Below are 27,904 nucleotides of genomic sequence, written 5' to 3' on the forward strand. Positions count from 1 at the left end.
AGAATCACGTGGCAATCTGTCTCTTGAGAAACCTGGGATCAACAATTATTTAGCTTTATTGAATATATGAAGACTTGTTCAAAAAGCGGTCTACAACTTAAGTATAATTACATATCGTGAGATAAAAATTACCTGTCTCTCAGCAGACTAGCGAACACATAAATTAAATATTGACAAACTCCTGTACCGGTACCGATAATAATAATCTTCAATATCAACAAAAAAAAAAAAAAAAAAAAAAAAAGGAAACCTGTGAAATAAAATCTTTCTATGAAAGGTAAATAGCTTATGATTCCTCTCAGATAAGTTTTTGCTAGTGGATTTACGTCGCACCGGCACAGATAGGTCTTACGGCGACGATGGGATAGGAAAGGCCTAGGAGTTTGAAGGAAGCGGCCGTGGCCTTAATTAAGGTACAGCTCCAGCATTTGCCTGGTGTGAAAATGCGAAACCACGGAAAACCATCTTCAGGGCTGCCGACAGTGGGATTCGAACCCACTATCTCCCGGATGCAAGCTCACAGCCGCGCGCCCCTAACCGCTCAGCCAAACAGCAAATTTTACTCAATTATCTGAACAGATTGTTTAAAAAGTACATGACTGCAGAAATATTTCTAAAACAATCAGATACATGTTTTATCATTTTCTGAATATGAAATACCGGCTCTGCGGTGTAGGGGTAGCGAGTCTACTTCTTACCCGAAGTCTCCGGGTTCAATCCCCAGCCAGGTCAGAGATTTATACCTGGATCTGAATGCTGGTTCGAGGTCCACTCAGCATACGTGATTACAATTGTGGAGCTATCTGACGGTGACATAACGGCCGAGAGGATTCGCCGTGCTGACCACATGACACCTCGTAATCTGCAGGCCTTCAAGGTGAGCAGCGGTCGCTTTGTAGGCCATGGCCTTTCGGGCCTGTTGTGCCATGCGGTTTGTTTGGATATGAAATAACGTAATTGGATGAGTAGAAGTTAAATTATCATGTTTGTGTGATTTGGATTTAGGTAAATTCTGCCTGACATTCGTTACACTGGTGCTAGTCTTCTGTTGTGTATTTCTTAAAGTGAAATTAATGTCTAGGGTTAGTTTGAGTTTCTCTGCGAGGTTTAGGCTTAATTTTTATTTTTTACAATTTGCTTTACGTCGCAGCCGCACAGATAGGTCTTATGGCGACGATGGGGTAGTAAAGGCCTAGGAATGGGAAGGAAGAGCCCGTGGCCTTAATTAAAAGTACAGCCCCAGCATTTGCCTGGTGTGAAAATGGAAAACCACGGAAAACCATCTTCAGGGATGCCGACAGTGGGCTTCGAACCCACTATATCCCGGGTGCAAGCTCAAAGGTGTACGGTCCTTACCGCACGGCCAACTCGCCCGGTTAGGTTTAAGTAAGAATGTTATCATTTATGATGTAAAATCCTCCTCATAATATTATCTTCTTAAATATTACTGCTTTTACAAACTCATTCTGAATTAACATAATCTGAGCACATACAAGTTGAAAGTGCGTTCTAATTTTTCTCTAATATGAGCACCATGGTTTACACCAAAAATAAAATAAAATGAAATTGAAAGTGAAGCACTTGCAAACAAAAAAGATTAATTACATAGTGAAAAGTTAATTTGATTAGCGTTTTCTAATGCAGACTAGGATTGACAAGATTGTAATGAGCTTTGTTTAGACTTTATATTGTCAGATTTTTCTGGAATAGCGTATTAACAATTGTATTCTTTTATTATAAAGCAAGTGGGGAAGAACTGGAGAAAATAAGACATATGATACTAATAAATCATTTTTCAAGTAATTGATAATTTGAAGCAATACCTTACCCTACATAATATTAGAAGGTTTTATCAAGTTGTATCAACCATATCTTACAGATTCTATGCCCAGGTTTATCAAATTTGTAATACCGCTACACAGTTTGTATAAAAAAATATGTAGTCTTTTTCAGAACAGCTTTTTAGTTCTAAAGAATTATCCCCGTTGAATTGGAAAAAGGCAAACAAGAAAAAGAAGTCTAAATATGCTAAATTTCATGTCCATTCGTTCTCTGAATCAACCACCCTATAACCTGCTTAGTTCTCGATTATGGTAAATGAAAGTTATTTTTTAACAGTTCAGTTTCTACTCACATGTGAAAAGAAATACCAGATCCCTTCTGATAGCAGTCTGTACAAATGAAGGCTGCACACGAATTCACCCTCGTGAATATCTTTCCATTCCATAGGTAATGCCTAACTTTAGGCCTAATATAGCCGATCAATTTAACTAACGTAAAGTATCAGCTCTCACATTCCTTGAAAATATTTGACAATATATTATCACTCCGTCACATATAATACCAAACCAGATCCACTAACAGGCATGATTCAAATCGAAAATATGCAAGGGTCTGTAAACATTACCACGTGCTAGTCATGCATTCGAAGCTGAAGCGCCCGCAACATGGCGATGCGCGAAAGTGTTCAATATTCCGCTTAGCATCAGCGCGCTCTGTGAGTCTAGATAAGTAATATTAAAGTCTTTGGCTGAGAGCCTCTTATGACTGGCACCCAATCCGTAAGGGGAGTTAATCATATTGAAGAGGAAATGTTTACTCATTATGTCGCACCCAGCATGCACGAGATCTTAACCTGTCTCCTTCTAAATCACATTAGTATCAAAAACCAGTCTTGTAAACACGGACGTCTTGTCTCCGCTTGCTAATTGCCTGTCATGGACCAATCAACGCTTCCCTGCTGACTGACAAACTTGCCGTTGGTTTCTTTGCTTGACGCGTCCTCATCTTCTTTTGTTTTTCACGGGTAAAGCGCGCGTGCACGCACGATCGATGTGACGTCACTGAAGGCTCACATATGGAATATTAATGATGTGTTCCGCGATTGCATCAAGAGCCAGGGAATAGAAACGTGGAACAGGCACTGATTTATGGAAATGTGCGCGTTGTTCGGAATGGATTGGAACAGGAGGATGATATGTGAGACAAACATTATTTCTTGACGAAAACAAGTTATGTTGGACATCCGCTTGGACGTGGAAACCTGTTTCTTCGGCGAAATATTGATACTGTACTTAAAAATGGACGGTGCTCTTTCGACATGCAGTTCAGAGACGGCCTAGAAGGTAGCTTGAGGTGGTACGGTTGCTTTTGAACATCATGGTCAACAATCCCGAATGTTTTATATGTTTGAAGTGAGGCTGTAGATTCTACTGATGGGAATTATACAGCTTATAGGAAAAATGTCGTGCAATAACATTCTTTACAATTAGTTTTACGTCGCACCGACACAGATAGTCTTACGGTGACGATGGAATAGGAGTCGGAAGGAAGCGAAAGATACATCCTGGTGCGAAAATGGGAAGCACGACAGTGGGGGGATTTGAACCCACGATCTCCTGAATGCAAGCTCACAGCTGCGCGCCACCTCGCTCGGGCTCAGGACTCCCCTGAGGCAGGGTCCACCGGGTGCAGATCCAGAGATTACGATGGATGTTCGAGAACATTAACCTTTAAGGGATGAACTTTCTCTAAAATTGTCTTTTATAACATCTACAACATAAAGGAGCAATCACCTTGTCCGGTGAACGGTTTCGGAGGAACGTTTCACCCCCTAACGGGTAGACTCTTCTTTAATGAGCACCTACTCTGTATTAGAAATGTATACCCAAAATTTCATTTCATTAAATGTCCATTAGTTTTGCTTGAGCGTTGATTGACAATCAACCAGGACATTGCCTTTCACTCGAGTCCCCACTTTTAGGTGGTGACAGGTCAGAATGCAAACTTACCGGCGTGAGTAACAAGAATACCCTGTACTGCACAACGGTTATGGTATGAGTTGTGCATAAATATTAGGGGTTCGTCCATCAGAACCCCTAGAATTTATGTTACAGGAGAGCGGGCTAGACGACACACTGCCTAAACATCCGGGGTCTGCCTTTCATTGTATAGATCAGGGGTTCCCAAATGGCGGCCCGCGAAGCCATATTTTGCGGCCGCGGGGGCCTTTAAAAGATACATTTTAAGAAATGTGAAGAAAATTTACAAAAAAATAATAGCTTGTTCAAAAATATATTAATTTTTATACCCTTTATAGACCCAAGCCGGCCTCGTGGTGTGGGGGTAGCGTGCCTACCTCTTACCCGGAGGCCCCGGGTTCGATTCCCGGGCAGGTCAGGGATTTTTACCTGGAACTGAGGGCTGGTTTGAGGTCCACTCAGCCTACGTGATTAGAATTGAGGAGCTATCTGAATGTAAGATAGCGGCCCCGGTCTAGAAAGCCAAGAATAACGACCGAGAGGATTCGTAGTGCTGACCACACGACACCTCGTAATCTGCAGGCCTTCGGGCTGAGCAGCGGTCGCTTGGTAGGCCAAGGCCCTTCAAGGGCTGTAGTGCCATGGAGTTTGCTTTTAGGTTTGTTTGTTTTTATAGACCCAAGTCAGAACTAATTCATTCTGTAATATTATTTCCGGTTTTTAAGTATTCAGTTGATCTGAATAGATTATTTTTTATTTAAAAAATTTAATTCAAACTTCAGCGGAAAATGAGCCGTCAAAAATGCCAGTGCTGGGTCTTAACCATGGCTATGAGATCCCTTCCAAATCTTAAATTCCATTCCAACCTCACTGTGGACATTTTATGCAACGTAGCATGCCAAGAAATTCTTTAATTCGCATTGGTGAAATAACCGGTGTCAGATCTTCGTTCACAGTGCTACACACTCGAAGAAATGTTCGGGGATTCTAGGCTCTTACAGCTGTATATCATTGTTCCCTTCACAACCTACAACCTGTTTTCCAGTCATTGTCCGGGTCAGTACGATGGGGTCCCCACTCTGAAAGTGATTTTATTAATGACTGCTAGATGCTATGAAATGAGAATGGAGAGAGTTGCTGGAATAAAAGGTGACAGGGAAAACCGGAGTACCCGGTGAAAAACCTGTCCCACATCCGCTTTGTCCAACACAAATCTCACGTGCAGTAACCGGAATTTGAACCACGGCATCCAGCGGTGAGAGGCCGACGCGCTGCCGTCTGAGCCACGGAGGCTCTCCATTCACACTACTCCCACTAAATTGTCCTTCTTTAAGTTTTGTTTTGACCACGTTATTAATTTCAGTTTGTCTTAAGATATATAAGTTATATATATTTGTCATTTGTTAAATATTAATTCGAATGAACTGACATTGTTGGGTGCTCTTCTTTCAAATTCAGTTTCCCTGGGTATAACACTGTTTATTTTTAACTCCACTCCTTTTTTCCATTGTAAAATAATGTTTTAACCTATTAAAATGACTAAACCTTTATTTCAATTGAACTACGCATATTATTTCATATCGTTACCTCTGTTCCATTTGCGGAATTTTATTAAAGTGTGGCTTGCGATCGTGCCTAAGGTGTCCAATGTCTTCCTCGACCCCCTATGAATTCAAAACCCCTTGGGTAGATACTGTAACATCTTCCCCTCAACAGCTGCAGCTTGCCAAGGTGAACGGATAGTTTTATATCAACAAACACGGGACTATCAGGCCGTCCTTTGCAGATCACCTAATTTTTCGTGGAACTCCATTACCGTAGCCTTCCTGTTCCCGGATCTCAAGGTCCAGATACCTAAAGATGGGGCATGTTGAAAGAATCCGTTTTCAAGACAAATGACCGGTTTTCAAGTATTCCCGAAATTCGCGAGAACGTCAATTTGTTGTGTCCTTATAACAATCTATGTTCATCAACATAATCCATAATCTTCAGAAACGTTATGAACAATGTGTGGCAGGTGATGGTACAGATTTTGCAACTCAGCCATGCAAACAAAAAATAACCACTAAATCCAGTAAACCAAATTATACAGGAGGGACAAAAAACTATTTTATGACCATGTTCCCCATTAAATCATCTTGATATTTTTTAAATTGCAGTATTATCTCAACATAAAAAAACTATAACGAAAATAAGATAGTTGGATAGGATTTTGTTTAAAAATATAATATATAGGCCTGGAATTAGATGATTTTTGATTTCCATAGTGTCTTAACAAACTAAAAACACCACAACACCCTTTGTGGCCATCTACTTCACTGTACAAACACATTGTCTGACATTCGATGAACACATCTACCGGAGGTAGAATTCATCACAAACGTTTGTGATGGGAACAGATAGATTTCGCTGGACGTGTCATTCTCATCTTCTGTTGGCATGGAAGCTCCTCCGAAAGAACATATTCTACTTTCAGGTATTTACAAATTAGGACGAGAATCAGACATGTTGAGCTGGTAGGGCGACCTTGGTTACTCGACTGCTGCCAGTAATTTCACACTTTAATGTAAAGGAAATGATATCTGACCACACACATTCATAATTCTAGCGTAGGATGAAATGCGATGGAGAATGTTACCTTCCGTATGTTCATTTAAATCTAATTTGGTGGAACCACCAGGATAGAATTTTTGTTCGAAAGTGTACGTACGCGTTCTTCATGATGAAAGTCAGCTGCTTCTGCGCAGAGTCTCAAGGCCACAGTTCGAACCCGGCAGAGTCCTTCCAGCTCGACAAGTCGTAAGATGTCGGAAATGAAATATTTCTGATAGCACACTTGTTGTTCAGGTCAGTAGACCATAGACTGGTTTGATGCAGCCCTTCTTCCACCCTATCCTGTGCTAACATCTGTTCTAATCTGTTTATCGTATTCATACCTTGGTCTACCCCTACCGTTCTTACCGCCTACACTTCCCTCAAAAACCAACGGAACAAGTCCTGGGTGTCTTAAGATGTGTCCTATCGTTCTATCTCTTCTTGGCCGTGCGGTCAGAGGCACGCGGCTGTGAGCTTGCATCTGGGAGATAGTGGGTTCGAATCCCACTGTAGGCAGCACTGAATATAGTTTTCCGTGGTTTTCCATTTTCACACCAGGCAAGTGCTGGGGTTGTACCTTAATTAAGGCCACGGTCGCTTCCTTCCTACTCCTAGGCCTTTCCTATCCCATCGTCGCCATAAGATCTATCTGTATCGGTGTGACGTAAAGCAACTAGCAAAATATCTATCTCTTCTTCTCGTCAAATCGTTCTTCTCTCGCCAATTCAGTCCAGTATCCCTTAATTCGTGACTATCGATCTCACCTTCAGCATTATTCTGTAACACCACATTTCAAAAGCTTCTATTCTCCTCCTTTCTGAGGCAGTTATTGGCCATTTCACTTCCAAACAATGCCACGCTCCAGACGAATGTCTACACAAAATATTTCTAATTTCTATATCAATTTTCGAAGTGAGCAAATTTATTTTTTCTTAAGAAAGCTCTTCCTTGCTTGTGCTAGTCTGCATTTTATGTCCTCCTTACTTCTGCCATCGTTCGTTATTTTAATACCCAAGTAACAATATCCATCTATTTCCTCTAAGACTTCATTTCTTAATCTAATATTTCTTGCATCACCTGACATCGTTCGAATGCATTCCCTTAGTTTTGTTTTAGACTTATTTATTTTCATATTGCACTGCGTCCACACACTTCTCCACATCTTCTGCAGACTCCGATAAAATTATATTATCGGCAAACCTCAGAGTTTGAATTCCTCTCCTTGGATTGTAATTCCCTTTGATTTCCTTTAACGCCTGACGAGTGTAAACAATAAAAAGGAGAAGAGATAAACTGCAGCCTTGCCTCGCTCCTTTCTGATCTCGATCACCTTCAGAATCTGAAATAGCTTGGTGCAATCAACTTTATCGAAATCCTTTTATACATCTACAAACGCCATGTGTGTGCTTGTCCTTCTTAATTCGAACCTCTAAGAACAGATTGCTTCGTGTGTTCCTACATTTCATCTGAAGCAAAACTGATCTTCAAGCAGTTCAGTTTCAACGTGTCTTTCCATTCTTCTATAAATCTTTCTTTCTTAATCCGTTTACCCTCCAGGTTTGGTTTTTCCCTCAGACTCAGCCAGGGATCCCACCTCTACCGCATCAAGGGCGTAAGACTTTGGGTCGGAGGATACAACTCGGGAGGAGGACCAGCATTTCACCCAGGCGGCCTCACCTGCTATGCTGAACGGGGGCCTTGTGGGGGGGTGGGGGTGGGGTGGAAAGATTGGAAGGGATACCAAGGAAGAAGGAAGGAAGCGGCCGTGGTCTTAAGTTAGGTACCATCCCGGCATTTGCCTGGAGGAGAAGTGGGAAACAACGGAAAACCACTTCGAGGACGACTGAGGTGGGAATCGAACCCCCCTCTGCTCCGTTGATCTCCCGAGGGTGAGTGGACTCCGTTCCAGCTCTCGTACCACTTTTCAAATTTCGTGGCAAGAGCCAGTAATCGAACGCGGGCCTCCGGGTGTGGCAGCTAATCAGGCTACCACTACACCACAGAGGCGGACTCTTCTATGAACAATAGGCCTACGTGTTAATATTAAACTAATGGTGTTACGCGACATTACAACTCATCTGTAGTAAGCAGTTTGGCCAGACAGTGCTTAAATCTAACATCTGGGAGCTGGAAAAGGGATGCAGCGATTTTGATATAAAAATTATGATTTCCAGTAATGAAGTGATGTCAGTAGGGAACACAAATCTGGAACAGACTGACAATTTGAAGTATTTATGACAAATTGCGCAGTGAGCATATGTGAGGATCCTTTAAAGTTGTGCACAGCTCCGCTGGTATGGTCACGTCAGAAGCAGAGATGAACACCTTTCAGTACAGAACGCGCTTGCTATGGAAGAGCCGCAGAGAGGAAGAGGGCGTCCTAAGGCGCCGTTCACACTAAGACGATGAGATGAGTGATATATAGTAAGGAATATATTGCTAGGAAGGTTCATGACATTGGGCGATAAATCGGCGCGATCTGGGCGATAAAAATTTGGTGGGAACATAATTCTCACTACATCAGTTACAAATATGAGTTCAAGTGAGTAAGATGTTCTAGTGGCTTATTGGTTCAGGAGTAGGATGAGAAGAAAACGGAAATACTGGGTACATCCCTACACCATAGCTCGGCTCTTGTTTCTCGAAATCTGTCTCAGCATGAATCAAAATTCCGGAAGTTTTATCGAATGAATCCTGAAAACTTTCATTTTCTAAAAAGCCTAGTGTCACGAACGCTTGAAAAAAAAAAGATAAACCCTTCAGGAAGGCCATTTCTTCAGATAAAAGACTTCTGATTACTATAAGGTAAATAGATATGAACATAAAAAGCAGTATTAATAAAATTTAGCGGTTTTAATTTGATCATTTTTTACATATTTTTTTTTTTTTTTTTACAAATTGTACCAATCAGTTCCAGTAAATTAATCAAAGGTATTACAGAACTGTCTTTTCTTCTTCCCGTCTGGTTTACAGCTCGAAATATCGTACGATAATAATCGCTGAAGAGACTAGCAAGCTGCACTTCGAGAGATACGTCACTTGCGATTTGTTGTGCAACCTTTTTTATCGCCTCCCTTTAGATTTCAAGTATCTGTCTATGGGTGTCGCGTAGTGTGAACGCGGCCTAAGGCAACATGGAAACGAACTGGTACAAGGAGTCAGACGAGCCGACCCTCGGGAGTGCCCGTTATATGGGTACATATACGGCTAGAAAAGAAGAAGAAGAAGAAGAAGAAGAAGAAGATGAAGAATGCTGTGGTTTCTCGCAGGATTATAACTGCCGAGACGACCCGGATTCGGCGTGAGAGGCGCTTTGTCCTACTGTACCCTCAGAAACATGCAGGACGATTAAATGTCTCGCTTTGGATTTCATCATCATCATCATCATCATCATCATCATCATCATCATCATGTACTAAAGGCTTCCGACTCCATGGTTGTATGGATAGCGGTCTGGCCTTTGGTCCAGGGGATTCGGAGTTCGATTCCCGGCCGGATCGGGGATTTTAACATTCATTGATTAATTTCGATGGCTTGGGGTCTGGGTGTGTGTGTGCCATCTTGAATATTAGAATTCGTCACAGGTAGGGCCCCATCTTCACAAGCGCGCAGGTCGCCTCTACGGCGTCACCTGCAGCAGGAGGCCACACATCATTTATTATTATTATTATTATTATTATTATTATTATTATTATTATTATTATTATTCCCCTCTACCGCTCTATTCACTTTCTCGAAGTTGCTGTACTTGTTCATGCTCTTCAGGTCATCGAAATAGTAGCGATTTATTAATTTTCATTAAAGATGTGACGAAAGGTCATTGAGGTGTAATTCTTCTTGCCGGGCTGAGTAGCTCAGGCGTTTTGAACCGAACTTGGTGGGTTCGATCCTGACTCAGTCCGGTGTTATTTGAAGGTGTTCAAATACGTCAGCAAATTTACTGGCGTGTAAAATAACTCCTGCGGAATGAATCTCTGCCAACAGTTAAATGTTATTAGTGGAACGTAAATCCAATAAAATTATGTCTTCTTCACCAAGCGAATTGGCCTTGCGGTGCGGGGCACGCAGCTGTGAGCTTGCATTCGGGAGATAGTGGGCTCGAACCCCACTGCTGGCAGCCCTGAATATGGGTTTTCGTGGTTTCCATATTTTCACACCAGGCAAATGCTTGGGCTGTACCTTGACTAAAGCCATGGCTGCTTCCTAGCCCTTTCGCATCCCATCGTCGCCGTAAGACGTATCTGTGTCGGTGCGACGTAAAGCCACTAGCAAAAAAAAAAGTTTGGGATTCTCTTAGACACCTAAATTTTCATTTTGAGAGCTTTAATCCGAAATATATTGATTACTTGACAACCAGTATCAAGTATGAGACTACACTTGAGTCGTTTTCCTTATTCTAAAAATAGTCCGTTGCGCAACTTATGTTTACATTTTAATCACACATACATAAATATTTTGTCGTTTCAGCGCATCGTAACACATTCATTCTGGCTGAATGTGACTGAAGCATTTCCGAAGGTAATAAAGTCAAGTCAACCTTGAAGTAGGTATCAGAAAGGTCACGGCTTCACATCCCGTCTCCTCCCGCCTGCACGTGGATCATCTGACTCGCTCAATGTAGTCAAGGTGAGAAGTGCACAGAGAGAGCTCAAATCGGAAATTAGCAGAATGGGTTTCCACTTCCTTCACAGCTACTGCGCTCTGTAGCACTACCCACAATGGCTCAGCGCTGAGCTCGGACCCTACTGTGCTGACATGCGGGCTCATCGCTCCGGAACTAAAGATCCACTCCGGATGGTTGAAGCACAGCTTGATTGGACTGACAGAAAACTGGGGTTTAGTGTCTAGATCCAAAAATAATATTTTTTAGGAAGATAGGACTCGAACATTTCGGAACATTCAGTCAAGGTTTCGGAAGATGTTTGTGAAAATATCACAGTATTGATGATGTTACTTAAAATCATGTTTGTTGAGGAGGAAGCCAGGCATTTAATTGTCGATATAGGTAAAATAAGTTCAAGGTTTTCAACCTATAAATATATAAAATACTGGTCCATATCTGCTGCTTTTCCTTGAGGTAATGTATTAGTGTTTCATAAATTCGCATTACTATTCGATAGTTGGAAAAACTTAAAAGTTATTTTGAAACTAAATAATCAAACAATCAGTACTGAAAGACCTTCCCCGTGTTTATAGATGTCGGTCTTCAACAAACGAAGTAACTCAGCTCCAAATTTGGAAATCTAGATCTTCGAGAATTCTTTTAGAATGATATCTTAGTTCAGACACCTGTCATTTAATCCACTCACCGACATATCAGGTTCGATAAAAGTGACATCGTTGTATTTAGATATTTCAAACATAGCTTTAATTCTAGTTTGATCATTAATTAATATACAAATCGTAACACGTATTTCCTCAATCCCAAGTAAGAAGCCATCTTTATTTGTTACTATTACTACAACGAAAAACAAAGGAGCCATGAAACAAAAAAGAATGAAAGAGTACGGAGAAACCGTCACTGATACCATTCTTGACGTCAGCACATCTCAACACGTATCGCTGTAAGCGCTTAGTGAAGAAGTAAGCTGTACAGCATCTATTTATCATAATGTACTTTGTACATTTGCATATTAAATATTTCGTGAACATCATATTCTATCGTTATCAGAACGTCGAACAGAAATTCAGTAAATTGAACTTCGTGTTACACCACGCCATCGTGAAACACTACTTTTCTTGCACCGCGACGAAAGTGCGCCGTGTAACGACACACTATTTCGAAGCAATTCGCTGTGCCGTATCGAATGTTTCAAAACAGTCAGCAGTGTCACTTCGCTCATCTCTACTGGCCACGTAGGATTCAAGCTTTCATTTCGGGGTCTTGCAGTGGAAACTGGCAGCTAATTTTGTTATAGTATGTAGTCCTCTCGTAGCACACTGATTATGCCACCAAAGTTTGAAGGTACGTTTCGACTTGGAGGGTATGTCACTTCCCTTGCATTTGTGAAGGAATTTGGACACCCCTGCATCGTAACGTACTTAAGTTTCATGACAGATCTTCTGATAAATTATATCACATTAATTCGGCATCGCTAGCAAATACAGCGAGTGGATCGACCTTCACTTCCTTAACAGTATTCACCTTGGTGCCTTATAATAAATATCATTATCGCACTTTAATTGACAGGTATTACTGTGATTAGTAACAATTAATTATGATGGTATTAGACGTGCTAATGGAGGACTTTTTTTGCAGGTTATGCAGTGGTGTGAAACCCCCCGACTCTTCATGTCGTGTTCCAAGAAGTTCAAACTCGTAACCATATCAAGCATAAAGTGTACACCCCGGCTGTCGATGACTTCATCTTTCGTTTTTCGTTTGTTCGTGTACTGAGCGTAGCGTGAGAACGTAGGCCTATTTCTTTCTTTCTTTCTTTCTTTCTTTCTTTCTTTCTTTCTTTCTTTCGTAAGCATTGTCGAAGTTAGAGCTCGTGGCTTTCTCTTACACATAACCACGTATATTACTACACAACAGAGGAATATTAACGTTCCACTACAGAATAAAAAATAGCTACGCAAGGTTATAATTTGAAAAAAATACGTATTAAGGAAAGCAAGCAAAGAGAATAAAGCAAAGAAAAATATGAAGCATAATAGTTAAAAGTAATAAGAAACAATACATCATAATGAAAAGAACGTAAAGTGCGATACGATGAACATTATTCATAATTATAAGAAGTATGGTGGTTATTATGCACATACGGTGCGATTTGAATAGTATTATAGTCAAACGGAAGAAGTGGATTTGGAGAAGAAGAGTATTTATGACCCTACAGTTTCGTATTATACAGAAAAATATGGACTGCAAAATACATCAGTCACAGGTTTAATGGTGGGAGCCTGGAAGGACAATTCCCAAATAGTTATCACAGTTCTGAACTTCATCAGGTTTAGAAAAACATCTGTTGAAAAACAGCTGCCGTCCGCGGTTGAATATCAATTTTGAGAAACTATTTATACAGTCAATAGCATCGTGTGCGTACTGTCTGCTTTTTGTGCTGTACGTGTGTAGGGCGTGGATGTGTATGCCATGACATATTTTTTGTTTAAATTATTTCCATGAAAATAGAATTTAAGCATGATTTTATCTACGGTGACTAAAATTATACATTTTTCACGGGTCATATCGGTATATGCTTCAAGGGTATACCATGGGCTTGTATGTAATAATGCATCATTGCATGGGAATCAAACAAAGGCCGGTTGAGTGCTAGACCGTGCCTGTGTAACAGACAATTCGATACCGAGCCAATATCAACGCTTATTTTTAAGTTTGAAAGAAGTCGTTGAGGGAGTACCCCCGCATCGCTGTTTGTCCCTTGAGTTCGAACTCAACCAACCGAAAGCTGGTAGGAGAAATATTTGAAGACTGGGAGTCACCGGACAACGCAGCCAGGTTAACCAACCTCCTTACCGCTGGAGTGGAATCATCAAATATTACGTGAGAAATCCGTCCCCGCGCCGATATTCCACAGTTTGACTTATTCAAGGACCTGTGTGCGAAAATATTGACTACTTGTATTTGCTGAGAGCGTTCTACATTTTTAACGGAAAGGCTCTTGATTATGAGTAGCCGTTGGAGAGACGCGCCATTATACTATGGGGACTCCCCAAGCCTAACCGAAATCTGGGAGGCTTTAAAAGAACGCAGAGAGGAGGAAGCTTTCTCATTCCTGTTCTGATGGTCAGTCGTATTTGACCGCCTACACTCGCAGTGTTTTTACTGAGGACGCTTTATTTGAACTTAGCTGGACGCTAGACGCGAACTTTCAGTTTTCTGACAGTGAATATTTAATCGCACGATGTATGTGCTGTGTAATCTGATTTATTCGTTGGTGAATAACAGTACACGTAAAGAAAGATACTTACCTCTCTCTAGTCGGTAAATATTGAAAGTGACACCAACGTGCGGGCTGACGTGAAATTTAATTGTTGCTAGTTAAAAGAAGGTATGAACGATAATCTTTATCGACGTGTGTAATCCTGCAGATTTATTAAAATCATTGAGTAGCAGTAAACTGTTCGGATCGCGCTCGCGGATCGTGATAAAGGACGTGTGCGTGTCGTTAATTGCCGCCGAGAATAACTGATTTGCCTGGGTACAACTCCCTTAAATTAATGGTGTTCGGATTGGACTCATATCCGTACACAGGCTATAGTCAAGTGTCGGCCAGTCATTAAGGGCAAGATCGAGTACAAGTGTAGTACATGAGCGGTGAAGCAGACGCCTGATAAATCATCTGTATTGCAGGAGTTTTCAGCATTCCAAAGACAATAATGGCAGCGCCCAGAGTCGACAGAGTGACCGCTATAACCCTGGATCTCATCGTCATGATGGCTTAAGCCTTGTGACACTAGCTCCCATGGTAACGTCGCTGATGGGTGAGAATCGACCAAGTTAAGTTTCTAAATCCAATTTTTAGCTTGTTGTGGTGGGCGTGACACTAGACAAGATCATTTTATTAGAGCAGGATTAAGCTTAAATGTCAGCCAGAGTGGCAATTGCTTGTTTTTTATTTTCTTGTGATTAACGTAAATATCGTTCAGGGCTAACTGCATGCTCAAGCCTTTCTTTTTGACCTGTGTTTGTATATATTAGATAGATGGGATGAAGGGAGAAATTAGGATTTGAAATAGGTGTATTATTTTTTCCATGTTTTTTTCGTGTGTTCCATTTTTTGTGTCTTGTTAGAGAGATGCGGGATAATGTCCTTATTATTCAAGTAGGCTGTACGCCCTTAAGATCGATGGGGTTATATCATTTTATAGCAGTAGCTCATGACGTTGTATCTATGCACGCTGCATGTTTTCAGGTAATGTTTACGACGTGAACGACGAAGTTGTTTAAGCCGTTGATTAAGCTAGGATCTAATAAAATGCAAGGAAGGCAGGTTCTATACGGGAAGTCAAATTACGGATTTCTTGGAAAGAGGCTAGAGAGGCCTATACGATAATATAGGGGAGAATCGAACCATGGAGCTGTTAGTAGGAAGGCCTGAGTTGCATATGTGTTAAATATAGAGGAGAATCGAACCATGGAGCTGTTAATAGAAAGGCCTGAGTTGCCTATGCGTTAAATAAAGGGAGAATCGAATCCTTGAGCTGTTAATAGCGAGGCCTGAGTTGCCAAGGAATAATTTGCGAGGTTTCGTTTATGTAAGATAGGAACGAGGACGTTTGTATCTGCAGAAAGCAGAGTTTTGTGATATTATGAGACAGCTGATGAATGTACAAAAAAGACGAGGCTTTAGAACCGACAGTATTGATCCCGGAGTGCAGGTAAAACAGCTGGCCGTTCTCACTCCCTCCATCAAGTATGAGTTGTCCCGAGAATAGACCGTAGGTTTCCGTACGCCACTGCATTCCTGTGCTTGAACAGTATGATGTTTTCCAGCTCACAGCTGAGCCCCCACCACGTGGTGTGTGAGAGAGAACGACTTGTTGTGTCTGTGATGAAGGCAAAAGCCTACAACTACTGTACGTTTATTGGATGTCGATTCCGAATAAGCTCTCTCAAGAAGTGTTAATATTCATGTTTTTATTACAGGTTTCTTCGTGTGTTTATTGGTTTCTTTTTCTTTTGGTGTGTGATTTTTCTCTTGTAATTTTATGTGTGTCACATTTGATCTGTGTTGCTTAAGGTGTTTGTTGTAGCTCGAAAGCTATTTCAAGGGATGACGGCTTTAAGTGCCATCCAATTTGCATATGGGACGACCCCATAGTAAATTCAGTGATTTTTGGGGAGAATGTTATGAATGGTGTCAAAATGTTACTCATAAGCTCGGTTGGTGCATGCATTTCAGTGGGCTTGGCAGCCTGATCTGCAATAGCAACTTCTGTTTCGGTGAGGAAAGCAACGGGAAACTACCTCACTCCTCATTTCCCTAGGCAGTGACGCCTGGACTATCTATGACAGCTGTTGGTGGAGCTGTGGAGGATCAAACCAGACTTCGGGCTGAATACCCAACATACATACAATTCTTTCTGATCGCCCAACGAAATGTGACATTTATTTCATTCTGTGCAGAGTCGAGAGTTACCTCTGGAATGAGTAAATAAATAAGTTCAAATATAATAAAATTAATATTACTACTTATTTATTATTATTGAATGTTCTAAAATTTAAACGTATATTTTCAATTTAATGTTATTTTAAACAGCGGTCGAATTTTGAAGATTTCGAAAACACGACCCAAAAAATTTTAATTCATATTTATTGTCATATTTTAATACATATTTAGGTCTTAAAATAATGCTTACGTACTTATGACATTTTTAGGTCATAAACATCCGGGCCCTACGCATATGATTTATTACATGGTGCATTTTTATAACCTGTTAAGCAGTGACGGAAAGTTGTGTATTGAAAAATGAAGTATACTTTGCCCTGATGGCAACCCTGTAGTTAGGGACGTTGTAATACGTAAATAAAATAAAGTTAATAATAATAATAATAATAATAATAATAATAATAATAATAATAATAATAATAATAATAATAATAATAATTGAAATCTCAGAATCATTCGAGATACGCACAGGGGTCAGACAAAGAGATGGACTCTCACCGCATTTATTCAATTTGATCTTGGACAAAATGATCAAATAATGGGAAGAAAAAGTAAAAGGAACTCAGTTAGGAAGAACGTGTGCAAACAGAACGATCATAAAATGTTTGGCATTTCCAGACGATCTGGCAATACTTGGTAACAATAGACAAGAAGCACTGGAATAATTACATGAAATTTGTGTCAAAACAGGTCTACTGACATCATATGAGAAAACACAGTACATGGAGAGAAAATATCGCAATACGCAAGCCATGCACACAAAATATGGGAAGATCACAAGAGTAGATAAATTCAAGTATCATGGGGAATATAAATGCAAATAGGAGGATCAAATAAGGCATCCAACACAGACAGAACAGACACACTTCAGTAAGCGTACAAAGTAACATGGACACACATCAAGACAGGCCAAACTCAGGCACTACAATAGAGTTGTACTACCAGAAGCCCATAACCACAATTGGAAAATCAGGTAACATAGAGACAGAAAAAATAGAACGTAAAATCATCAGAAATATTTCGGAGCAATAGACAGAGATGGTATGTGGATGAAGAGACCGACTAAAGAACTATATCACACCAAAACAATAAGTCAAATTGTACAAGATCCACCTGTTCAATACAAAATATGTTGTCGATTAAAATTACATCATTTATTAAATGGTGCCGGTTTCAACACCCATGGACGTCATCAGCCAAATAGGGAAATTACACAAAGATACACATTAAAGTTAAAATACACAAAATTGATCCTCATAATTAAAACTATCTATAACAAGTTAAAATATAAAGCATACTTATGTTAAATGTCCAGGTTTGAATATATAATTAGTACAAGATTGACAACTTGTTAGTCACAAATAAAATAAAAAACTGTAGCTGAGAAGCCTCGTAGAAATAAGTTCGAAGTCTTTGACAGTCTTAAAATTTTTAGTTTTGGGTGCTTTGTACAGCATTGGCATCAACGTATGTAGAGAAATGTATGTTTAGTGCGATGCAGTAATGTTAAATACGTTGCAAGAAGTGGATGATGTTCCTCTGTGAGTGTAAAAACAATACGAAGTCAGTAGATAATACATACAAAAACCATCTTTCGTAAATACGATGTTATGTTATGGAGCGAGTGGATCTTGTGACCGGAACTGTTTGTTGAAGAAGTTAAAATATTCTCGATCCAATGCGGGCCTTTTGGTTGGCTGGTTTCAAAATTCTTTCTTAATGTAAATTTCTAAAGTTTAACATCACCTTTTAAACGCAAATTTTCAAGCAAGGCTAAGGACTCAATTTAAATCCCTGCTGGGAAATATGAAACTTAGGGGATAGAGAGGGTTCACGCTCTTTTAATTCCCATTCAACTTGGTATGGGGGTGGCTATGATTTTCTAGAACTTTAAATTTTAACCCTTAAATGCACAGCATTGCATATGTGCAAAGGAGAATATACTTGATTGTTATATCTGCTTCATGATTTTACAAGTGTCCATTTACTTCTGCCTTACAGACGAACTCGCTAGTGGTCGCTAGTGTATCAAAAATGAACAATCTTTTACTTTATGAGATTTCTTGCTAATCAGCTGGAGTGGTGTGAACTTTAAGCAGTTAAGGTAAAACAAGTAAAATGTTGTTTACCTCAGAGAATTCGTGAGCCACGACATCCTTAAGACTCAGTGTGGCAGTAGCTACAGTAATCGTACAGTTTTGCATATACCGATGCTTAAAACATGCAGAACTCTTATAATTTTGACTGATACAAATAAAAATATATTAATTTTGACAAATAATATTTTAAATATTTTTCTGGTAACAGTCTATTGTTTTTATAATGAAAAACCATCATATTTTAAAGAAATGTTAAATTGCGCATTTAAGGGTTAACTCTAGTTTGGAACTTAATATGTTGGCCACCTAGTCATCCTCTGTGGTAAGGCTTAGCCTATGTAACTTCGGGCCATAATCCCATATAGGATCTAAAGTGTTTTTCAAAAGGAGTGCAAGTGTTTTGCCTCCTAGCAATTTGTTTAGGGCCGATATCTTAAACCTTTTCTTTTGACCACTAAGGCCGTTTAGAATGGGCATTTATTGCCTCCGTTTAAAGTGTCATTAAATTATGAGCTCAAACGACAATGAAAACGTTTTCAAGGTTTATCTAATGTAAAATTTGGATAAGAAAGTTGTGCCTTGGAGAGGCTTGACTGTAACTGAGTGGAGCAATTATGCTCTTTGAAACAGCGTCACTTTGGAGCTACAAGCTTATTCTGTAAACTATTGTGTACCTGAAGTTTGGATTAAATATGCAGCCGCAACCCTCTCTATAAATGCCAACAAAGGACTTCTTGAAGAACTGGAGAAAAAAAGAGCGCAAAATTGTGAGAGGAATCTTGGGATCAAAGTACAGAAATGGAATCCATCAAAAGAAATCGAACAAGGAAGTCTAAAGCAAAATAGAGAAAATTACCGACACAATCCGAAAAAGACGCACGTGATTTTACGATCATCTGAAAAGAATGGATGGAAGAGAGTTAACTAAAGAGATCTTTCACTTTTTTGATTCTAACTCCAAAACCACAAATCGCTGGTTTAGAAATACCAAAGAAGACCTGCAAATGGTACATATCTCAGCTGAAGACGCTGTGAACAGAGATTGCTTCCGCAAGAAAATATTGACGATCGGGCTAAACCAAGACGAGCAACCGAAGAGAAGACACGGTGCGCCTTTAACAGAGGAGCGTAAGCAGGCCCACTGACAAAGAATGAGGGAAATTTGGGCTCTAAAGCAGGCCAAGTTCAGTATTAAATGCAACAAGACTTAACGTGGTCCTTGATGGCCCCAGCGAATTATATATAATAATAATAATAATAATAATAATAATAATAATAATAATAATAATAATAATAATAATAATAATAATAATAATAATAATAATCACATCTGTAGAATGGACAATAATAGACTTTATCCCTTAAGAGTTTCACGGCCCGTGTAACAATGCATGATGTAATATTTTTGGGGTTTATGCCACTTACTCGCCGCGCATTTCAAAAGGTACCTTGCGTTTCTTCATCAGGAGAAAACAGAAAACGGAAACACGACACATCAATGATTGACTTTAGAGTTCTGGTTGCAAATCACACTCGTCGAGAAAGGTAAAATATTCAACTGGAAAACAGTGGACAGAAGAACGCAAGAGACAAGACAACAACTTCATCAAGAAGAAGAAGAAGAATAAGAAGAAGAAGAAAGATAAGAATAAAAATAAGAATAAGAAGATCTTTAATTGGACATAACGAAGAAAGAAAGAAAGAGTATAATATTTATAAGAAAGAACAGCGTTATAAGTTTAGGTTGATAACTTTACAACTCGTATCTAAATGTTTAATATGCGGTTAAAAGGTGAAGAATTAAAATACACTGACTGACAGAGCAAACGCAACACCAAGAAGGAGTGGTCAGAACTTTATGCCAATTGCAGGGTAGACTGACGTCACTGAGGTATACTCATGATGTGAAATGCGCCGCTGTGCTGCGCACGTAGCGAACGATAAATGGGACACGGCGTTGGCGAATGGCCCACTTCGTACCGTGATTTCTCAGCCGACAGTCATTGTAGAACGTGTTGTCGTGTACCACAGGACACGTGTATAGCTAAGAATGCCAGGCCGCCGTCAACGGATGCATTTCCAGCAGACAGACGACTTTACGAGGGGTTTGGTGATCGGGCTGAGAAGGGCAGGTTGGTCGCTTCGTCAAATCGCAGCCGATACCCATAGGGATGTGTGCACGGTGCAGCGCCTGTGGCGAAGATGGTTGGCGCAGGGACATGTGGCACGTGCGAGGGGTCCAGGCGCAGCCCGAGTGACGTCAGCACGCGAGGATCGGCGCATCCGCCGCCAAGCGGTGGCAGCCCCGCACGCCACGTCAACCGCCATTCTTCAGCATGTGCAAGACACCGTGGCTGTTCCAATATCGACCAGAACAATTTCCCGTCGATTGGTTGAAGGAGGCCTGCACTCCCGGCGTCCGCTCAGAAGACTACCATTGACTCCACAGCATAGACGTGCACGCCTGGCATGGTGCCGGGCTAGAGCGACTTGGATGAGGGAATGGCGGAACGTCGTGTTCTCCGACGAGTCACGCTTCTGTTCTGTCAGTGATAGTCACCGCAGACGAGTGTGGCGTCGGCGTGGAGAAAGGTCAAATCCGGCAGTAACTGTGGAGCGCCCTACCGCTAGACAACGCGGCATCATGGTTTGGGGCGCTATTGCGTATGATTCCACGTCACCTCTAGTGCGTATTCAAGGCACGTTAAATGCCCACCGCTACGTGCAGCATGTGCTGCGGCCGGTGGCACTCCCGTACCTTCAGGGGCTGCCCAATGCTCTGTTTCAGCAGGATAATGCCCACCCACACACTGCTTGCATCTCCCAACAGGCTCTACGAGGTGTACAGATGCTTCCGTGGCCAGCGTACTCTCCGGATCTCTCACCAATCGAACACGTGTGGGATCTCATTGGACGCCGTTTGCAAATTCCGCCCCAGCCTCGTACGTACGACCAACTGTGGCAAATGGTTGACAGAGAATGGAGAACCATCCCTCAGGACACCATCCGCACTCTTATTGACTCTGTACCTCGACGTGTTTCTGCGTGCATCGCCGCTCGCGGTGGTCCTACATCCTACTGAGTCGATGCCGTGCGCATTGTGTAACCTGCATATCGGTTTGAAATAAACATCAATTATTCGTCCGTGCCGTCTCTGTTTTTTCCCCAACTTTCATCTCTTTCGAACCACTCCTTCTTGGTGTTGCATTTGCTCTGTCAATCAGTGTATTATTTTAAATTACTTTCAATAACCAGTACTTCATGGCGAGCGGTGGGACCTTCCTTGTTGAAAACGAGATTATCACGACGTAGTAAATTTAGCACCTACAGTTCGCGAGCCAGGCGTTACATTTGTCTCGTAGGTGGTGGTGATTCCAACCAACCATCCTCTATTAAGGCTAAATCAGAGGGAAAAGTGGAAGAGCTCCGACACTTCGATAAATGAAGGTATCGGCCAAAGAAAGGGAAGGACCGCCAATGGCGTGAAAATGAAGGACTCGCCGGGCCTCTTCGGTGTCTGAAGGAAGGAAAGTTGATCAAAGGAGGTCGGATTGTAAACAGGAGACTGACACAAGTAAGTGAAAACAACGCTATACTTCGGTAGGGCCCCGCGGTAGTCACCAACGCTCTCAAGTTAACACCGCCTTGGGCCAGTTTTAGTGGCCTTTTAAAACAGGCAGGGGATACCGTGGCTGGATTTTACCGCCCCCACCCACAGGGTTAGTCTCGTAGAACTTTTTTGTTGTATTCTCTGCTTCCCATATTAAATCAGTCGGGAGGAAAGTGCTAAGTCAATTTTTCTTTTTCACTTCGATACGTTCAACTGGCCTTGCACTGCTGATAGGAACCAGGCCTGCTTCTTCTTAATGTGGGAAACATGAGGGAACTTCACACCACGAACATGTCTTATGGCTGGGGGTCGTCCGAAAATATGTATAACGTAACGCGACAAAATGTGTGACGGGAGTGACGTCACATTAGTCGTTACTGTAGGCCTTGGTCGCCAAAGATGCTGCGGCTGTGGATTTGTATTAATAGAGTGTGTTGAAATAGAAAGTGTACCGTCAGTGACGTCACATTCGTTGTTACTTTAAGCCTTGGTCGTCGAAGATGCTCTGTGAAATGATGCGAATAAATCGTTCGTTATCAATATTTGAGTTTTATTTAGTAAAAACGTGTTCGCGATGATCATTAGCTTTTCGGAAAGGGAAAGTTTATTTTTATGACATTGAAACGACACAAATGTGGAAATGAAAATCCTCAGCCTATTTCCAGTCATTCGACCAGGTCAGGGGTGGAATGAATGAAGCCCCCATCTAGTGGCGAGGATAGGAATTGTGCCGGCCGCCGAAGCCTGTCGCACTCCTCTGGACTAATGATTAATGACTGACAGATGATATAAATGGTATTGGAGAGTGTTGCTGCAATGATAGATGAGAGGGAAAACCGGAGTAGCCGGAGAAAAACCTGGAGTCCTTCCTCACATGGAGTGACCGGGATTTGAACCACGGAACCCAGCGGTGAGCGGGTCTACAAATGTAGAAATGAAATACTTTATTATCTGCTGACTTTACTTTCACTTATCTCAAGTATCGACTACCAAGAGGTTAAGCTCGGAGGTTAATATTACATAACTATTTACAGTACCCGTAATTGCTTTACGCTTACATGTTCCATGAACGCTTACGACATGATTAGAGCTTGTGGGTTTTAGCATTTACGATAAATGCGAAATATGTTGGAACTTTGCCAGTGTATGTGTCTTATGGTTTATAGCGATTTAGAATTAGCGATAAAATGCGAAATTGTACAATTTATGCTAAATAGATGCGAAATTCTCGCTTTTATACGAAATAAACATATATATCTTTTTTAAATGATGCATTAAAAAATAAGATAGATGATGTTATTTATTTCAGGGGAAAGAATGATTATTGCGCCTTAAATCTTTCAATGTGTGGGACATCTTTCAACGGCCAAAAAAGCAGTGCAAAGAACAACCAATCAAACAGCTTAATACGCTTTCAAGCACACGCGTTCATACTTTTTGTGTTGACCCTGGAACATAGTCGGTTATTCTTGACATATATGTTTAGTAGTAGTTCTGTTTTAAAGTGCGATAGCGATTTATTGTCTGGTAGTCATGGGTAGAAGCGAAGTGACGGCCAAACAGCGTGCCGAGAGTTACACATCGGAACATTTTTATCTACACGATACAGATAGGCCTATATTGAAGTGCCGACTTTGCAATCAAAGACTTGAATGGAAGAAGAAAGATGTTTTGGAGTCCTCGGCAGCACCTCAAGTATTTGGGCCCCCACAAACAGTGCCGATGTAAAGAGGTTTTATTTAGCAAGTACAACATGGTTGTAACTGAAATGCGGTCTAGAATGAAGGAGGACACCATTTAAACAATTGGCATGTTGTACTTCAATCATCATTGAAATTCCTGTTCCTTGTACGGTAGGTGTGTTGTACTGTGATAAATGAATACCGTACTTTTCACTTTAAAATTGTGTTTGTAAATTGTAAATATGCATATTTGTGTGTGTGTCAATACTTCTTGCAGTCTTATGTTGATGTTTGTCTTATTTTCCATAATGTATTCAAAACTGCATGACGAGCAAAGTGTGATTAAACAGTACGATTTTACTTCCAGCTGTTGTGTGCAATTTAGCAAATTAGTCTATTTTTAACCAATTTGCTACAAAACGCTAAATTTAAAAATCAAAATGCTAAATCTCTGATTTTTAAATGCTACAAACCACGAACTCTAGACATGATACTTGAAGCATGTCAGAGTTTGAGAATAAGTTGCACATCTTTCTTTGCAATATGTCTCAACAGGCACCAGACAGGCTAAATTGAAATGCACATTCCACTAAAAATACAGACCTACAGTTCCCATTGTTGAATTAATAACTAAACTTCTTCTTCTTCTGCTGCTGCTACTACTACCGCTTTTCCCACACCCGTGGGGTCGCGGGTGCGAACTATGTAACACATATGTGGATTTGGCCCTGGTTTACGGCCGGATGTCCTTCCTGACGCCAACCCCTTATGGAGGGATGTAATCACTATAGCGTGTTTCTGTGGTGGTTGATAGTGTGGTGTGTTGTTCGAATATGAAGGAGAGTGTTTGGACAAACACCCATTCCCCGAGTCAGAAGACGTGATTAAAATCTCCGATCCGGCCGAGAATCGGCCCCCGACCTTCTGAACTCAACGCTGACCATTCAACCAAGGAGTCTGACTGTTAATTAAACTCCTTATGGAATGTAAACTACAAATTAACTCTACCTTTATGTGTGATCTGGTTGTGTAAGTTCAAGTAGAAAAGTCGTGGTGGATAACTCAGGCGAAAAGTAGGCCTAGTACCTCACACCTCTCTGTCACCGACTTCTTTATCAGGGAGCTAGTAGAGATCAACGGCTTAGGAAATACAGCCGCATATGAATCTCAGGTCAGAGAAAGGAACAAAAAAGGTGCACTTCTACCTTATAGCCTACCGTCCCGTAATTCAAACGATGGGACGAGCCGACTTTGCAATGCGGCACGTGTTCACCAGGACTGCGGCTCACAATTTTCGTCACAGGATCTGTGGCCAAAGAGGCTACTGCACTCTTTGTGGACAGCGATGTGTGAACAGTATCGTAATACTATTCCGCTCAGCAAGGACTGATTCGCTGGCGTGTTATGGAGAAGACAAGAACTTTATGTAACCGTTATTTGTACACACACACACACACACACACAGTGTGTTTAATAAATTCTTATAATGTCCCTGTGCTATTTCTGTGTTGATTGAGACTAACAGCACAAGATTGTTCAAAAGATTATCCAAATGGTATTACCAAGGCGGGTATTTCTAATACATAACCTCACAAATGATCATTATAAGCCAACGGGCTGGTATAAGCACTTCTATCTACTTCATTTATTCTTTGATCCTCTCATTTGTTATTTAAAAAACAAAACAAAAACACACATCGTAACTGGCCGTAGCGCTAAAAGCGAAGTCTAGTAAACTACCAAGAAGAAAATACAGTGTAGGGTAGGCACACCAGTAAATGAACGAAGCGTTTTTAACGAAGTCCAATAATGGTCGAAGGAGAAGAAGAGCAACTTCTAGGTGAAATGCATATCGTACTAGTGAATTGGCGATGTGCGTGCTGTTGAGAACTGCGAGACATGGATGATATTAGATAAATGGACGTTTTTATTAAGGCAGTGAAGGAGTTTGAAAATGTAAGCTAATAATTTATAGTGGGGAATGAACAGCAATCGCAGAGATTATTTGTGTAAATAGTTGTGATTCTAGATCTTTCATCGTATGTAAAACACGTGATAGAACATCCTATTTAGTGAATGTAAACTTGTGATAAAGAAGATACATATGTACCATCACCAACCCAGGACCAGCAAGGGATGAAAATGGATGTTCCAGATAAACGCCAGCTTCATTTCTTGGTGGCTGATTAAGACTCTGGATGAAGAGCAGAATGGTAATTCACGTGACAAATGATTCTAGAACACCAATTGTGAGGAACGGAATGTGGAAGCCACCATGACATGGTGACGTCATCAGACAAGTAAGTCAAGCAATTCACTTACTGTATATTCTCATTCTTGTGTGGAAATCATGACAACACGTGAATTTTGAATACAATTATTTGTAAATATTTATTGTAAAATATTTATATCTGTAATTATTAATGGGAAGTGGAGTGTATTAGGAATTTTTTAAGTTGTTATTTCACATTTGTCCACATTACTGCTCTGGAAATACATTTATGAAACTGTTCCTGGTAAGACAGGTTTCAGATAATTTGTTAACAGTTTAGAACAAATTGCTATTTTGTAAAGCATTACTTGCGTGTAATTTGTCATAATTCCTAGCAGACTGTATTATTGAGATGCCAGAAATTTCATGAGTATGGTATAACAAGTCACTATAATTAATCGTTTGACCTGAGAAGATACATGAGTGACATACATTGAATGTGCTACTCCTTGACAAAGAACGTTCGGATCGCATTACAGAATTATTATTTGCTTATTCTGTGATATCATTTAGTATTTAATTAGCATTTAACAAATATTATGTAACACTAATGTGAAATTCGAATTTAATTATCGTATCTGCTTGTTATAAATGTGGGGGGAATGCGTGAGAGAAGTGTATGTTTTTATCTTACGGAGTCGAGGTTACAATTTATTGGTCGCCGAGATGGATGACAGGTGTGAATCACGTGGTCAGGAGAAGGGGACGACTTTTTGTTTGTTTTAGATGGTCACAAATATCAGTATTGTGCAATGTAACTGGAATAACTCGCAGGTAGGCCATTCCAGAAAGTTGCGCTGCCATTGGCTGATACGCGTGACGCCACCATACCGAGGCTACAGCGCTACCGCCAGATTCAATGGAGTGTTATACTGTAATGTTAAGGTTCAGTCAGCCGTGGATTTTTGTGTTAATCTAGTTAGTTATTCTAACTACACTCCACTTAGTCAGGAAATACAAAACTGTTCGATCCCAAGAGGTCACGACATTTACCATTTCAAACTAATTCGTAAACACACAACCCCAAACCTGTCTCTGTACTAACACACACACACACACACACACACACACACACACACACACACACACACACACACACACACACACACACACACACACACACACACACACACACACACACACACACACACACACACACACACACACACACACACACACACACACACACACACACACACACACACACACACACACACACACACACACACACACACACACACACACACACACACACACACACACACACACACACACACACACACACACACACACACACACACACACACACACACACACACACACACACACACACACACACACACACACACACACACACACACACACACACACACACACACACACACACACACACACACACACACACACACACACACACACACACACACACACACACACACACACACACACACACACACACACACACACACACACACACACACACACACACACACACACACACACACACACACACACACACACACACACACACACACACACACACACACACACACACACACACACACACACACACACACACACACACACACACACACACACACACACACACACACACACACACACACACACACACACACACACACACACACACACACACACACCGGCGATCAGTATTGGAAAGTCGAAGTGAGGGGGAGGTGGCAATTTACAGACAAGACAAATAATTAAATAATTAATAATTAAAAATAATTA

This window comes from Anabrus simplex, chromosome 11 (assembly GCF_040414725.1).
Source record: "Anabrus simplex isolate iqAnaSimp1 chromosome 11, ASM4041472v1, whole genome shotgun sequence".
Classification (NCBI taxonomy): Eukaryota; Metazoa; Arthropoda; class Insecta; order Orthoptera; family Tettigoniidae; genus Anabrus; species Anabrus simplex.